This window comes from Cervus canadensis, chromosome 15 (genome assembly GCF_019320065.1).
Source record: "Cervus canadensis isolate Bull #8, Minnesota chromosome 15, ASM1932006v1, whole genome shotgun sequence".
Lineage (NCBI taxonomy): Eukaryota > Metazoa > Chordata > Mammalia > Artiodactyla > Cervidae > Cervus > Cervus canadensis.
Window position 1 is genome coordinate 174,653 of NC_057400.1, and position 15,340 is coordinate 189,992.

The window sequence follows — 15,340 nt, forward strand, 5'->3', positions numbered from 1 at the left end:
ATTTTTGAGTCAATTGTGCTGTGCTTAGTCACTCAGTTGTGTTTGACTCTTTGCGACCCCATGGACTGTAGCCCATCAAGCTTCTCTGCCCATGGGGATTCTCCAGGCAAGAATACTGGAGTGGGTTGCCATGCCCTCCTCCAGGGGATCTTCCCAAGCCAAGGATGGAACCCAGGTCTCTAGCATTGCAGGTGGATTCTTTACTATCTGAGCCACCAGGGAAGCCCTGAAGTCAATTACTGAAAAGCAATATTACAACCTCAACTATGATTGTAAACTTTTTTATTTCTATACTAATTCTGTCAGATTTTAGTTTATATATTTTGAAGCTCCATTATTAGGAAATTATAACATTAACAATTTTCTTGTCTCCCTAATGAACTGCCTAATTAACTTCTTAATGAACTCATGAAAAGTCACTATTTATCTTTGGCAATGATTCTTGCCTTGAGGTCTACTTTGTATGATATTAATATAGCCTTACCAGTTTTCTTATGCTTATTGTTTGCACAGTCTATTTTTCCATCATATTACTTTAACTTGCTTCCTTGTGGTATACTATAGTGGTTGTGTTTCAGTCTTGTCTTTTTCTATTTGTTTTTCATTTTTTTCTTCTTTACCTCCTAGCCCCCTTTTCTTAACTTTTTGAAGATTAATTATATGTAACATGGATTTTATTTTCCCTGTTAGCTTTTTAAGATTCTCTCCTAGTTCTTAATTTTTGGTGGTTTGCCTCTCATGTATCTAGGTAAAATTTCCTTTGTCTTCATCCTTCTCAGGATTCACTAAACTTCTTAGATATCCAGATTGATGTTCAAATTCTTCTTTCCTGTCCCATCTCTCTCTCTCCATTTGAGACTAATTATATATGTGTTGAATTGCTTGATATTTTCCCATAGATCATCAAGGATGTGTTTATTACTACTTTTCAATGTTTTTCTGTTACTAAAGTTGGACTTTTATTGATCTGTTTTCAAGTTCACTTCTCCTTTCATTGACAGTTTCCAATCAGTTGTTAAATCCATCCAATAATTTTTGCATTTTTAGAGATTATACTTTTTGTTTTAAAGTTTCCATTTGTTTCATTTTAACAGTCTTCATTTCTCTGCTGAGGTTCCCAATTTGTTCATTCATATGTCGATATTGTCCTTTGTGTTCTTAAGTATACTACTATTAGTTGTTTTAAACTCTGCTAAGTCCATCATCTGGGTCATTTTAGGATCTGTTTCTATTGACTTATTTTTCCTTGATTATGGCTTACTCTTCTCTAGTTCCTCACATGTTTAGTAATTTTGATCGAAATCTAGACATTGGGATGCTATAGGTAATGAATCATATTTTATTCTATAGTCAAAGTAATTTTGATTATTGGTGTCCATGATGTTTTTCTAGAGGGACCTAGGAATAAGAAACAAGGAATAGGAATAATATGATCAGGTAAGGTTTTTATGAATTGATACTTAACCTAAGACATGGAGGATGAGAAGAAGTAAATATGCAAGAATAAATAATATTATCTTTATGAAGGAATTATGTAAGAGATTGATAGCCAGGATTTTTTTATTTTTAGTAGCTGTTCTCTGAAATGTTATTCAGTTGCATCAAACTACTTTAAGAGTGAAAAACTTATTTAATTATTTATGGTACGTCCTTCAACTAATTTGTTCCTCGAAATTCATTAAGAAGCGATGTCACTCAAATTTACAAATTTTATAACTTTATTTGAAATGTTATCAAAGCTTGAATGTGTGATTCTAAACTTTACTTCAAAGAACTTTGAGGTGAACATCTTTATGACCTTACTCTTCAGCAGTGTTTTTCAAACTGTGGTTTATAAATAGTGGGCTGTAAAGTCAATGTGACGGACTGTGACTAAAAAGGTGATATAGAATAGAATCGAATAGAAAATAAAGGAAGCCAGTGGTTCAGAGGTAAAAGAATCTGCCTACAGTGCAGGAGATGCAAGAGATGCCAGCTTGATCCCCAGGTGGAAGATCCCCTGGAGAAGGAAATGGCAACCCACTCTAGTATTCTTGCTTGGAAATCCCATGGATGGAGGAGCCTGGCAGGCTACAGTCCATAGGGTTGCAAAGAGTCAGTCAGACACAACTGAGTGACTGAACACAGAAACACAGAATAGAAAATACTAGATACATTTCAAGTGATAAGTTGAATATTGTTTTGTGATACCTTTGTTTGCTTTGTTGTGTGCGTGTGCCTGTGTGTTTTGGACTATGATCTAAAATGTATTTCTTAGATTGATTAATAAAGTTCTGAAAAATAATGCACCATATTGTAGAACTATGCAGCTTTCGATGTCATGGGATAATCAGGAACAAACCAAGATAACAGGGTACTAAAATCTATTCATTCATATTGTAATCTAGAGGTGATCTCTGGAAGAGAGGGAGGAGTGTGGAGAGGATGGGCATTTAGTAAGCTATTTATTCATTCTCTTATCCCTCCATCTACTGATTCATTTGATAAGCTCTTATTGAGTTCTATCACTGATCAATCATGGTGCTAACATTTAAGGATATAAGAAAGAAAGAAAAAAGAAAAGATCAAAAAAAGAAATGATAGCTTCTCTAAGGAATTTCATAGTTTAGATGGCAGAGAGTGAAGTAGACAGACATTATGATTATAGTGTGATTAATCCTATGGTACAGACATTGTAGAAATGCCTACTCATTCCTAGATGGGAGTCTTGGAGGACTTCCAGGCAAAATTGATGCCTACGGTAAGTACTAAAGGTTAAATAGGTATGTCTTAGTCAATTCAGGCTACTATAACAAGATATGGTAGCCTAGAGGCTTAAGCAACAGAAATTTATTTCTCACAGTTCTGGAGGCTTGGAAGTCTGAGATCAGGGTGCCATCAGACCCTATGTCTGGTCATGACCGTCTTCTTGGTTTGTTGTATCCTCACATTATAAGGATGGTGAGCTCTAATCTCTTTCTATTTTTTTTTTTTTTTTTTCTTCTGCACCATGCAGCATGTGGGATCTTAGTTCCTGGAGCAGAGATCGAATCCGGGCCCCCTGCAGTGGAAGTAGGGAGTCCTAACCACTGGACTGCCAGGGAACATTCCATCATGGGGGCTCCACCCTCCCTCATGACCTCATCTAAACCTAACTGCCTCGCAAATGTCCCACTTCCTAGGGGATTAGTTTTTGACATATGAATTTTGAGAGGACACAAACATGCAGTTCGTACCAAGAAATTTTCAGGCAAAGAAGATGGGGAAAGTATGTTCTACAAAGATGGAGTGATACCTGCATAGCACAGAAGCAAGAGGGAGAAAAGAGTTCAGGGGGCCAGGCACGAGTGTGAGAGGAGAATGGGGGGACATCTGAGACTAAAAAAATGCAATGGAGAAACTTGACCTTTGTAATCAGATTGTGATTTAAAAAATCAGTGTAGACATAATAGAAACAATTGGTGGGGGCCAGCCTAGAAGCATAGAGGTTGGTGCAGAGGATGCTGGAGGGAACTCTGGCCCTAGGCTGGAAAGAAGGATGCATTTGAGGGAATCTGAGCAAGTGTAATTTAAGAATCACATGGCTGATAGGATAAGTACAAGGGTGCATGAGAATAAAATGCCTTAGAGGACTTCTGGACAAGTCCAGAGGACAAGTTAGAGGACTTCTGGACAAGTCCAAAGGACAAGTTAGAGGACTTCTGGACAAATCCAGAGAACAAGTTAGAGGACTTTTGGACCACTCTGTGGGGCCTCAGGGGATGTTGGTGCCACTCTCTAAGAACACATACGGGAGGAGTCAGAAGTTTGGGAGGAAATGTCATCTGTTGAACTGGGTGCTGGCACCCAACCAGTTGAAAAAGCCCAGAGGACAGATGGACTCCCAGGCATGAATGGATTTCAGAGGCATGAGTTTTGGAATTCACATCAAGCAGTTAGAGTTTGGAGTATGAACATGACTAGCCCTGTCCAGACTCCAGGAGTCAGTCAGCTGGAGAAAATGCGGAAGCCCATAAATCATCACATAGATAAAAGAACGATTTTTCAGGCCCTTATTTACAGTGGCTTTAGTGTGCTACATTTCTAGGGAAATATATGTTCTTGTCACCCAACTGCAAGAAGAGTAAATGAGCTTGAATCACATGAGTAAGTTTAAGTGCCAGCCTGAAATTTAGTAAGCTACTTTGCACCTTCCTCATCCTAGTCTTCTTCCTCATTAAAAGGGTGCCATTTTCCCTGTGTTTGGGGATATAGATTAAAATAAGGCTGGTTGTGAGTTTAAAAAAAGAATGACACAGTCAAGGAAAAGAGATATTCTTGTTATGAGATAGAGTGGATATTTGGTGATCCTTATTAAACATCACATCCTGCTGGAGACTTGGAAAAAGCCAGGTGATGGAGAATTTGGGTCTCCACTTATCCTAGGTTAACCCCTGACCTAGGCATTGCTAAGATTTTAAGGGTTACAGCTATTGCATGAGACTGTTGTATGTAAGGTACTTTGGGGCAGGGTTTTGTCTTTCTTATTTACCACTGTACTCCCAAGGCTGAGTGCCATGCCAGTGGTATAATAAGTGAATGAACTAGACACCATTCTATAGTGATTAGCAATCTGGTTTGAGTCTTGACCTTAGATTCCTTCTCTAAAAACAGAGCTGCTGTGAGGATTAAATGAGATTGAATGCAATGTGTTTGGTGCTGGGCTTGGCATAAGGTAACCATACAATAATTCAAGATGTTGTTGTCATTTTTGTTGTTTTTATTGTTATTGTCCATTCTTTGTGGGTTTCCACAATAAGCTGGTTGATCAATCAGGTGAATGCTCTACATTTCAGCTTCTTCCATTGTGAAATGGCAATTATCATTGCTGGCTTGCCTACCTCTGGGCTGGTCATTGATTATAAAATGATAGAGGAATGGACACTGAGATTGGATCTTACTGTCTTACTCTTGAGAGAATGGTGACTCAGAGAGAGCAGGGAACTCAGAGTGAGTGGCATAGCCAAATGAGATGTGAATGAGAGAATATTCTGGAAGGTAAAATTCATGAGCAAAATATATTAGTAATGAATACAGTATTAATACAGTGTCGTGGAGTCAAAAGGGCATGGGCTCTAGAGTCATGCTGGCTTCATTGACAGTTCTAACTTCTCCTGTTCTGGGTACGTGAGCATAGGCTTCTCATGGATGTTTCCTGGACCCCACATGAAAACAAGAGTGTGAGGCTGAGTCACAGGTGGCTGTGAAGATAAAAGAGAGGAGGGTGTGTGCAAAGGCCAAGTGAAACCCCTCACACAGCAGGTGTTCCATCTGTACTGTTGCTGGTTTATGATACAACTAACAAGGAAGCAGACTGGGCTAAGAATATGGGTCTTCTGGCAGCAATTTTAAGTTTCTCTTTCATTTAGAAAAATTGTGTGTCACATGGAGAAACCTGGGGTGCCTTTAGCACAGGGGGATCAATGTTAGGATTTTGGGCCGAGGATTCAGGGCTGCTATGCGCCCCTAAAACCACCTCACCTCCAGCAGAGGGGCTGTGGCCAAAGCCACTGTGCAGGCAGGACCCTTGGGAACATCTGTCTTAGGTATCCCCACCCCGCCACATCTGACCCATCTCAAAGCTGCTGTGCAGTCAGTTTTATAATGCCTAAGGGCACACAGATGTCAGCCAAACACTAGACTGGACTCTGAGCCATTCCACTTGGAATCACATTCCAGCTCTGTGGCTTCATAGCTACACCTCAGTTTCCTCATCTGTGATGTGGGCTCAACAGTAGAACATATCTCATGGGTTAATGTTTCAAAACATGTGACCTGGGAATCAATATGCAAGTGTTTGGTATTTATGGGGGCTTCCCAGGTGACTCAGTGGTAAAGAATCTGCTTACCAGTGCAGGAAACACAGGAGACGTGGGTTTGATCCCTGGGTTGCGAAGACCCCCTGGAGGAGGAAATGACAACCCACTCCAGCATCCTTGCCTGAAAAATCCCATGGACAGAGGAGCCTGGCAGGTTACAGTCCATGGGGTGGCAAAGAGTTGGACATGACTGAGCTACTAAGCATGCACAGTATTTATGACTGTCACTGTCAGAAGTCTGTTAGAAGAACAGCATTCCTGGTTCTTTCCTGGAGACTTTCAGCTCCATCATTCTGTGATAGGGCCTTGCCACTTCTCTATCCAACTGGATGTTTGTCAATAGTGGGCATCAGAAGGGTACAAACGTTCTCAGTGCCCAAGGCAACTGGCTGACGAGTGATAAGCCAGGACTCTCCCTGAGGTCTGCTTTTTGGGAAATTCAGTCTACTTGTGACATCTTAATTTTTTATGTAGCCCACAGTCAGGATGACAACTGTCACCCCCAAAGGCTGTCTCTGCAGTCTGAGCCCAGAGGGAGTGGTGCCCTGTCTGGTCCTTACCCTGAAGGTTTGAGCCTCCATATAGTGAGAACCTCAGGTGGTTGCATTCACGGAGGCTGGCCCCCAGTCACCAATATTTTTGGTTCATAGATTTCAGTGAATTGCCAACTCTCCTGTGAGGAACACCAACATCTCCAATGCCCTCACAGTGGCAACATCAGCAGGAGGCGGGCTGGAGGGTTGGGATGGATGGTTGTGAATAACCCCTGGGCTGAGGTGGGTCTGAATCCAGCTGGGGTCCAGAGCATCAGAGTTAAATAATGCTTTTCTGCATGGGGACAGGCTGGTGGTGTGGCCCCCCAGCAGCACATCTGGCCATTACCAGCCCACCCTGAGGTGGGCCTGGCAGGCCGAGGAAAACGCGTGCTGGGTGCCAGGCATCTCATGCTTCCCTCCTGCAGGGAAACTTGGAAATCTCTTTCTCATCCTCCCTACTTCACAGTCTCTGTAGGGATCCTAGTGTCTGTCTCTGCTGACATCTGAGTGACAGCTCATGTACCATTCCTTGCTCTCACCTCCAGGGTGGGCAGTTTGGGGGGTGAAGTTTGCTCTTTGAGTTTCTCCCCATATTCCAGGCAAGATCCTGCAAGGTCTATGGGGCTCCTATTCCCACTGTGGTGAGGAGCTTGTCGAGAGCTTACCATCCATACCTTCACAATGAACCAGAGGCCCCAGATCAAAGAAGTGCCTATGAGAACACCCCAGAACCAGCATCAATCTGCAAACAGGGCCCCTCCACAGGGTAGGAGCTGCTGAGCTCTAGGCAGCAACTCAGAGACCTCAGAGTCAGGAGACAGTTAATTTGCAATGTGGTAAGGAATAAAAGAACTATTAATAATGCGCTTTGCCGACTTGATTCTGGCCCCATTAAACTTTTCCTTACCTTATTTCACACTCCATTTCCAAAGCACCCTCTCTCTCTCTCCCCCCACCTTTAATGGTTCTAGAAAACCTGGGCCCTAATGAAGTCTGGCAGCATAAATTTAAGGCAGTGTCTGGGTGAAGTGAACAGAAGCTCTCATGTTCAGGAGAATTCTTGGGGTGGCTGGAGACATAAATCTGGCTTCCAGACTGTCCAGTGGATTCTGCAGGCAGGCAGGGGGAGCTGAGAGTGCCTCGGGGCTGTGACAGTCAAAAGCAATGGCACCTCAGCAGTTCCCAGGCTACTCAAGTGGGAGACAGCTCACCCCAAGGGCAGGTCATGCATTTCTTCCCTCATTTATTCATGCACATCGTCCACTGGCCCTGGACCTACTGTATGTTTCATATCCCTTCTAGCTGGGTATCCCCTCCCTTCATCCTTCGTTGCATATGAAGACACTGAATGAGGCTCGTTGGGTATCAGTGACTCACTTGAGCTCACCTGACCTAATACCTGAGGGAGCAGTGAAGGAATAAGAAGAAACCCGTTCTGTTCCTCCCCAAGACCAACTTTAATTGTTTTTGGTGAAATTTCCCTCCTCTGAAGCATCATGAGCTCAATGAATTGTGTTCAGTTGGTAAGACACATGCTCGCTCTACCCAGGAATTCACTTCCTGGTCTGTCCCCAGGCAGCTCCTGTGTATAGAGCTATTCTTCACCTGTCCCACCTGTGATCATTGTCCGGCATAGTGTTGAATCAAATTTGGGTCCCCCTGCATTCACTGTGAAGTCCTATAGCTAGGACCTGAGGCTCTAAAGTCCCTGTTTGGGGGTCAGAGTGACATGAGGCAGGTATGGGGCCCAATCAACTTGGTTTCAAACCTGCTGAGCTAAGCAGGGCCTGGGGTGGGTAGAGTCAGGCCTGGGGCAAAGATGGGGAAAAGAATAGGAGAGCAACAAGAGGCCTGTGCTGGAAGGAGTGAGTGGAGTGGAAAGTTCAGACTCTCTATGTACAACTCCAGGGCTTCCTGTGGCCCTTTCTGGTCAAAGGTCACTGCTTGGTCATTCCTTGGTCTGACCTCTACTTGGACTAACCTTGGACACTCTCAGCTCTGAGGCCTCAGTTTGATGCTGGGATTTTGTTGTCAGTGCTCTTCCTTTTGTCTTATTTGCCCATTCTTCTCTCACCTTTCAATATCCTCCTAGGCTTCCTTTCCCTTGCCGTTACCCTTCAAAGTGGTGCGGCTGTTAGAGGCAAGTCTTGGTGCTTCTGATGCTTGTGTCACTGCTGGTGGTGGTGATGGCCAGGCTAGCACTGTTGGTTTCGGTGCAGATGTTGGTGGTGTTCATGTGGGTGGCGTGTGTGCTGGTTTGGTGTTGGTGGAGGAGGTAACAGTGGTAATGGTGTTGCTAGTGGTGATTGAGGTAGCGTTGACGGTGTTGGTGGTACTGGTGATGGTGATGTTGCTGTTGGTGGCTATGGTGGTGGTATGGTTACAGTGCTGGTGGTCATGGTGTGGTTGGCAATAGTAACAAGGCGGGCAGTGGTGATGGTTATGATGATGGTGGTCGTTGTAGTGACAAGTGCTGAGCCTCTGTAAGGAGAGAAAGCATAGGGGCCGTGGAATCAGATAGACATGTGGGCCAATACTGATTGCCATGAATTATTTAGTGTCTCTGAACCTCTGTTTCTGCATCTGTAAAGTGGGAATAATAATGAGATGGGCTGAGACCTGGGACCCTTTTCTTCAGTGCTTGCACCAAGACACACTTCTCCACCAGTAACAAAATATAAGAAAACTATATGGGACTAAAAATAACTGTGTGCAAAGAGTGCACCAGGATACACCTCTCCACCAGCAACAAAATACAACAAAACTATATGGGACTAAAAATAACTGTGTGTGGTGAGCCTTTAAGGCAAATTCTTGACAAAAGATACAAAGAGACCAAAAAAACACAACTGTCACTTTCAAAGAGCCTGGAAAAAACAGGGTACTGTGCATGCCCCTTGCACATAACACCACCTAAGGGGTGGACCTAAGCCACCCCTCCAGCCTGACACTTGGACACATCCCAACCTCACCCAACATTGGGAATAAGCAAGGGAACCTGTTTATTCTTGCTCTAATCTGCTGCAGCAGGGTCCCCAGTAAAGCCCTACCTGAATTTCTTGTCTGGCCTCTCAGTTCAGTTCAGTCGGTAAGTCGTGTCCGACTCTTTGTGACCCCATGGACTGCAGCACGTCAGGCCTCCCTGTCTATTGCCAACTCCCAAAGTTTACTCAAACTCATATCCATTGGGTCAGTGATGCCATCCAGCCATCTCATCCTCTGTCGCCCCCTTCTCCTGCCTTCAATCTCTTCCAGCATCAGGGTCTTTTCCAATGAGTCAGCTCTTCGCATCAGCTGGCCAAAGTATCGGAGTTTCAGCTTCAGCATCAGTCCTTCCAATGAATATTCAGGACTGATTTCCTTTAGGATGGACTGGTTGGATCTCCTTGCTGTCCAAGGGACTCTCAAGAGTCTTCTCCAACACCACAGTTCAAAAGCATTAATTCTTCAGTGCTCAGCTTTCTTTATAGTCCAACTCTCACATCCATACTTGACTACTGGAAAAACCATAACTTTGACTAGATGGACCTTTGTTGTCAAAGTAATGTCTCTGCTTTTTAATACGCTGTCTAGGTTGGTCATAACTTTTCTTCCCAGGAGTAAGCATCTTTTAATTTCATGGTTGCAGTCTGCAGTCACCATCTGCAGTAATTTTGGAGCCCTCCAAAATGAAGTCTCTCACTGTTTCCATTGTTTCCCCATCTATTTGCCATGAAGTGATGGGACCAGATGCCATCATCTTAGTTTTCTGAATGTTGAGTTTTAAGCCAAATTTTCACTCTCTTCTTTCACCTTCATCAAGAGGCTCTTTAGTTCTTCTTTGCTTTCTGCCATAAGGCTGGTGTCATCTGCATATCTGAGGTTATTGATATTTCTCCCGGCAATCTTGATCCCAGCTTGTGCTTCCTCCAGCCCAGCATTTCTCATGATGTACTCTCAGTTCAGTTCAGTTCAGTTCAGTCACTCAGTCATGTCCAACTCTTTGCAATCCCATGAATCGCAGCACGCCAGGCCTCCCTGTCCATCACCAACTCCTGGAGTCTATCCAAACCCATGTCCATTGAGTTGGTGATGTCATCCAACCATCTCCTCCTCTGTTGTCCCCTTCTCCTCCTGCCCCCAATCCCTCCCAGCATCAGGGTCTTTTCCAATGAGTCAACTCTTTGCATGAGGTGGCCAAAGTATTGGAGTTTCAGCTTCAGCATCAGTCCTTCCAATGAACACCCAGGACTGATCTCCTTTAGGATGGACTGGTTGGATCTCCTTGCAGTCCCAGGGACTCTCAAGAGTCTTCTCCAACACCACAGTTCAAAAGCATCAATTCTTCGGCGCTCAGCTTTCTTCACCGTCCAACTCTCACATCCATACATGACCACTGGTAAAACCATAGCCTTGGCTAGACAGACCTTTGTTGGCAAAGTAATGTCTCTGCTTTTAAATATGCTATCTAGGTTGGTCATAACTTCCTTCCAAGGAGTAAGTGTCTTTTAATCTGCATATAAGTTAAATAAGCAGGGTGACAACATACATCCTTGATGTACTCCTTTCCCTGTTTGGAACCAGTTTTTTGGTCCATGTCCAGTTCTAACTGTTGCTTCCTGATCTGTATACAGATTTCTCAAGAGGCAGGTAAGGTGGTCTGGTATTCCCATCTCTTTAAGAATTTTCCAGAGTTTGTTATGGTCCACACAGTCAAAGGCTTTGGCATAGTCAATAAAGCAGAAGTAGATATTTTTCTGGAACTTTCTTGTTTTTTCGATGATCCAATGGATATTGGCAATGTGATTTCTGGTTCCTCACCCTTTCTAAATCCAGCTTGAACATTTGGAAGTTCATGGTTCTTGTCCTGTTGAAGCCTGGCTTGGAGAATTTTGAGCATTACTTTATTAGCGTGTGAGGTGAGTACAATTGTGTGGTAGTCTGAGTATTCTTTGGCATTGCCTTTCTTTGGGATTGGAATGAAAAATGACCTTTTCCAGTCCTGTGGCCACTGCTGAGTTTTCCAAATTTGCTGGCATATTGAATGTAGCACTTTTAGGATTTGAAGTAGCTCAACTGGAATTTCATCACCTCCACTAGTTTTATTCGTGGTGATGCTTCCTAAGGCCCACTTGACTTCAAATTCCAGAAGGTCTGGCTTTAGGTCTGGCCTCTAGCCATTTTCTAATATTTGGGAAAGGTCAAGAACCCTGGTCAGTAACAATAATATGTGATGTCATGAGAATGAAGGATACTGTGTATGTTCCACCCACTCCCCCAAGAGTCTGAGGACTCCTTGTCCTTCTCCCTGGGTGTGGGGGCCTGGGCAGTGTCGGTATCCTCCAGGTAAGAGATGACCTCATGACAAATAGGAAGCCATTGAGCCTCTTCGGCCAGGGGTTTGGCAATCATGTTCTAGTGTGACCTTGACTTCTCTTATTCCCACAAAAGACCATCTTAAGACATGAATACAAGTCTTTTGAGAGCAATATCCAGTTCTTCTGCCACTCATTTTACCCTACAGTGATCGATGCAATGGCATGTCTAGCCCAGATGTCAACCATGTTTCTCCACCGCCTTGAGATCAAATAGACTTGTCTCAGTCTCTCAACCCCATGACCTGGGGTGACTCTCCAGGACTTTAGTGGTTTCCCTGGATCTTACTCTCTCTTGGGCCCCTGGTCTTTATAGTCCATCTCTTCGTGGCACTGTCAGATAAGCAAACTGCTCCTCCAAGTGCCGCATCCACTGCCACAATGTTTGGGAGCAAAGCAGACCTCATGGATGGTAGCCCTCAGTGAACTACCTAAACATCCTTACTGGTCATTTCTGTTCCTCAATACAGCACCCTCTCAGCTGTCCCCATCCCTCTCTCACCATAGGGGCTCCTCCCACTGACATATTGCCCTGCAGAAGCCGGCGTCTCCTGCTGTCCCCTTTCCTCCATCGTGCAGATTACCAGTTCCCTGGCTTCCTCCATCTCCAACTCATCAAGGCCCATCTGTATGGAACATAGCTAGTTTTATCAGTGACAGAAGACCCTTCCCCTATGGATTATACCTAGATGGCTGGGAGTTAAATGGAAGCCCCTCTCTTAGAGGACAAGGATTCTGTCCAGCCCTGTCCTTTCCTCTCAGGTTCTACCAACACCCCAGACCTCACTGAGCTGGCTACTTCCTAGGACTACCTCCAACCAGGCCTCTTTCCAGCTTGAAGAGTTTTGTCTTTAAGGAGAGTAAGACACTGGCCCAGGTGTGACCTGGAGTCATGGCTATTAGTCCCCGAATCCCCTCCATCAGACCCTTCTTGGCTGCTCAGTCACACTGCTGTGGTTCTCCCCCAGCCCATTCAGTAAACAGATATGACAGGGCCGCACTGCTCCTTGGGAAGGCTTGTGTGCCAGAGGAAAGCATCTCCAGCCAACATAGAAGTGTTTACATTTAACCACTTATTGACTCTCTGCTGAGTCAGGCCCTTAGGGTGGCTGTTTCTGAAGCCAGTAGAGCTGCATCTCTCAATGACTTTACTTCCTTAGAGACCTCACACACCTCTTTGTGCGTTTCCCAACCCTAGCTGGTCCTGTCTCTAGAAGAGCTGATGATGATGGTGATAATGATGATGAAAGTGAAAGTGAAGGTCGCTCAGTAGTGTTCGACTCTGTGACCCCATGGACTGTACAGTCGATGGACTTCTCCAGGCCAGAATACTGGAGAGGGTATCTGTTCCCTTCTCCAGGGCATCTTGCTAACCCAGGGATCAAACCCAGGTCTCCCAAATTGCAGTTGGATTCTTTACCAGCTGAGCTACCAGGGAAGCCCCAGTGATGACCACCACTATTTAATCATCACCTGCTCACCCTAGCATTTTATTTAATCCTCACAGCAACTTTGCTGCCCTCATAGTACCACTTTACAAGTGGGGAACTGAGGCTCAGAGAGGTGCAGGGTGTTGCCTTAGTCTTGGAGTTGAAAACGGGCAGAGCCAGGCATCCAAACCAGCTCCTTTTGAGTCTGGAGCCCTGCTGGCTCTTCACTTTCACAGACCACAGCAGACTGAGCTCTGCCCTGGGCTCTGCCAAGCTCATGGGTCAGGGGATCAGGATTGCTTAAAGCAATCTGAAGTTTACTAACCCTAATCCCTTTAGGATTTCCTGGATTCAAAACAAAATTAAAATAATGTATGGAATATTTTGCTCCTTTTTAAAGTATATAAACCCACAGTGGAAGTGTTGGGGAATTTTGTCTGAGGGTTTAAGGGAAGGGACTAACATTTACTCAGAGTCCACGTTATGACAGATGCCTTTTGGGTATTGCGACGTGTCATCCTCACGTTAGGCCTAAAGTCTAGTTTTTTATACCTGTGTTATACATGAGCCAGCTGAGCTTCAGGAAGCAGTATCTTTCATGTCAGTGCCGTGAGCCCAGTGTCTGTGTGCTCACCATCACCTTGCTGAGCTGCAGCTTGGAAAGTGGGGGTAACAGCTCCTGCACTGAGGACTGAAAACGGGTGCCCCCCCCCCCCGGTGTCTGAGCAGGGTTTCCCGGAGGTGGGGGCTCAGCGATGGCAGCCACTGCTGCCGTTTGGAAGGAGGACACCTGCTCAGAGATTCAAGGCATTGGCTCTAGTCCACTCTGGGGGGCTCAGTCTCTGAATCCTGTGTCCCTTCCTCTATCTGTTTTCCTTTCTTTGGGCTTTTCTTTTTCTCTCAGTCTCATGGCAAACAGACAAACAACAAAGATGCTGTCTCTCATCTGTGGCTTCTCATATCAGGGCTCAGGACCATAGTTCAGCAGCCAAGTGGGCTCTCAGCCTTTCCCTATTCCCTGCTCCTGATTCCTCCTCCTCTCGCCCAGGCACCTGGTCGCACAGCAGAGCCAGGTGGGAAACAAGATAGATGATGTGCACATCGTCCCACTTCCCAAGGAGGGGAAGGGGAGTCAGCATCTCTACATCAGCTGCTTAGAAAACACTCCATGTTCCAATGACCTACTGCTGCAACAGAAACTGCCCCAAAGTAGGGGCTGAAAGCAGCACTCATTTTACTCTGCTCATGATCTGAGGGTCAGGAGTTTGGTTCTGCTCCATGCGGCCATGACTGGTGGGATTCAGCTGGCAGTTGAAGGTACCAGGAAGGTTTTACTTACATGGCTGGTGCCTGGCAGGGTGTGGGGTGTGGGGTGTAGTGTAGGGGACTGTCTGGGCTTAGCTAGGCCCCTTCTCTTCTCTGTGGAGTTACAGGGCCAGTCCAAGGGGTGCTCCTATCCAGGTAGCAGGACTCCTTACATGCAAACTCAGGGCTCCAGTGAGTATCCCAAGAGATGAGATATTGGGGTTGCCAGTCTCAAATCCTAGGCCTGGAAACTGACACAGCGTCACTTTGACACACTCACCTGATGGAGGCAGACACAGCGCCCATCAATTCCAGGGGGACAAACAGTCACATCTCACGACAGAAGAGACACAGAAGAGTTTGTGGGCGTTTTAATCCACCGCAACACTGAAAAACATGTCAGGTGCTCACATGCCTCTCAGGGTCTTGCTTCTCCTGTGTTCCCACCTCCCCTTCTCCCAACCCCAGCCAAGTTTCTCCTTGTACCTGTGAGGTGGGAGTGTCCTTATTGATGGTATGAGGAATAAGATAGTCAAAACTGCTCTCTCATGCAGATTCACAACTCAGAAATCTGTTTGCCCTTAATGGGGTGTGTGGAGGGAGCATGGACTAATAATTTAAATTTCTCACTATGGTTGTTTAGGAAGTTGTACTTGATATTTAAGATTCAACTCCAAAAAATTAAGGATGACTTGATTTCAATCAAATCAGTGGATCTTTAGTCCTCAATATTTCCAGTCACTTTTTTTCTTTTTCTTTTGAGAATGACTTCCTTCCTTCCTTTCTGTCTTCCTTTATTGTTTTCTATTGAAGTATAGTTGACATGGTATTATATTAGATTCAGGAGTCCATTCTCTTCTTTTTATAAAAAATTATTT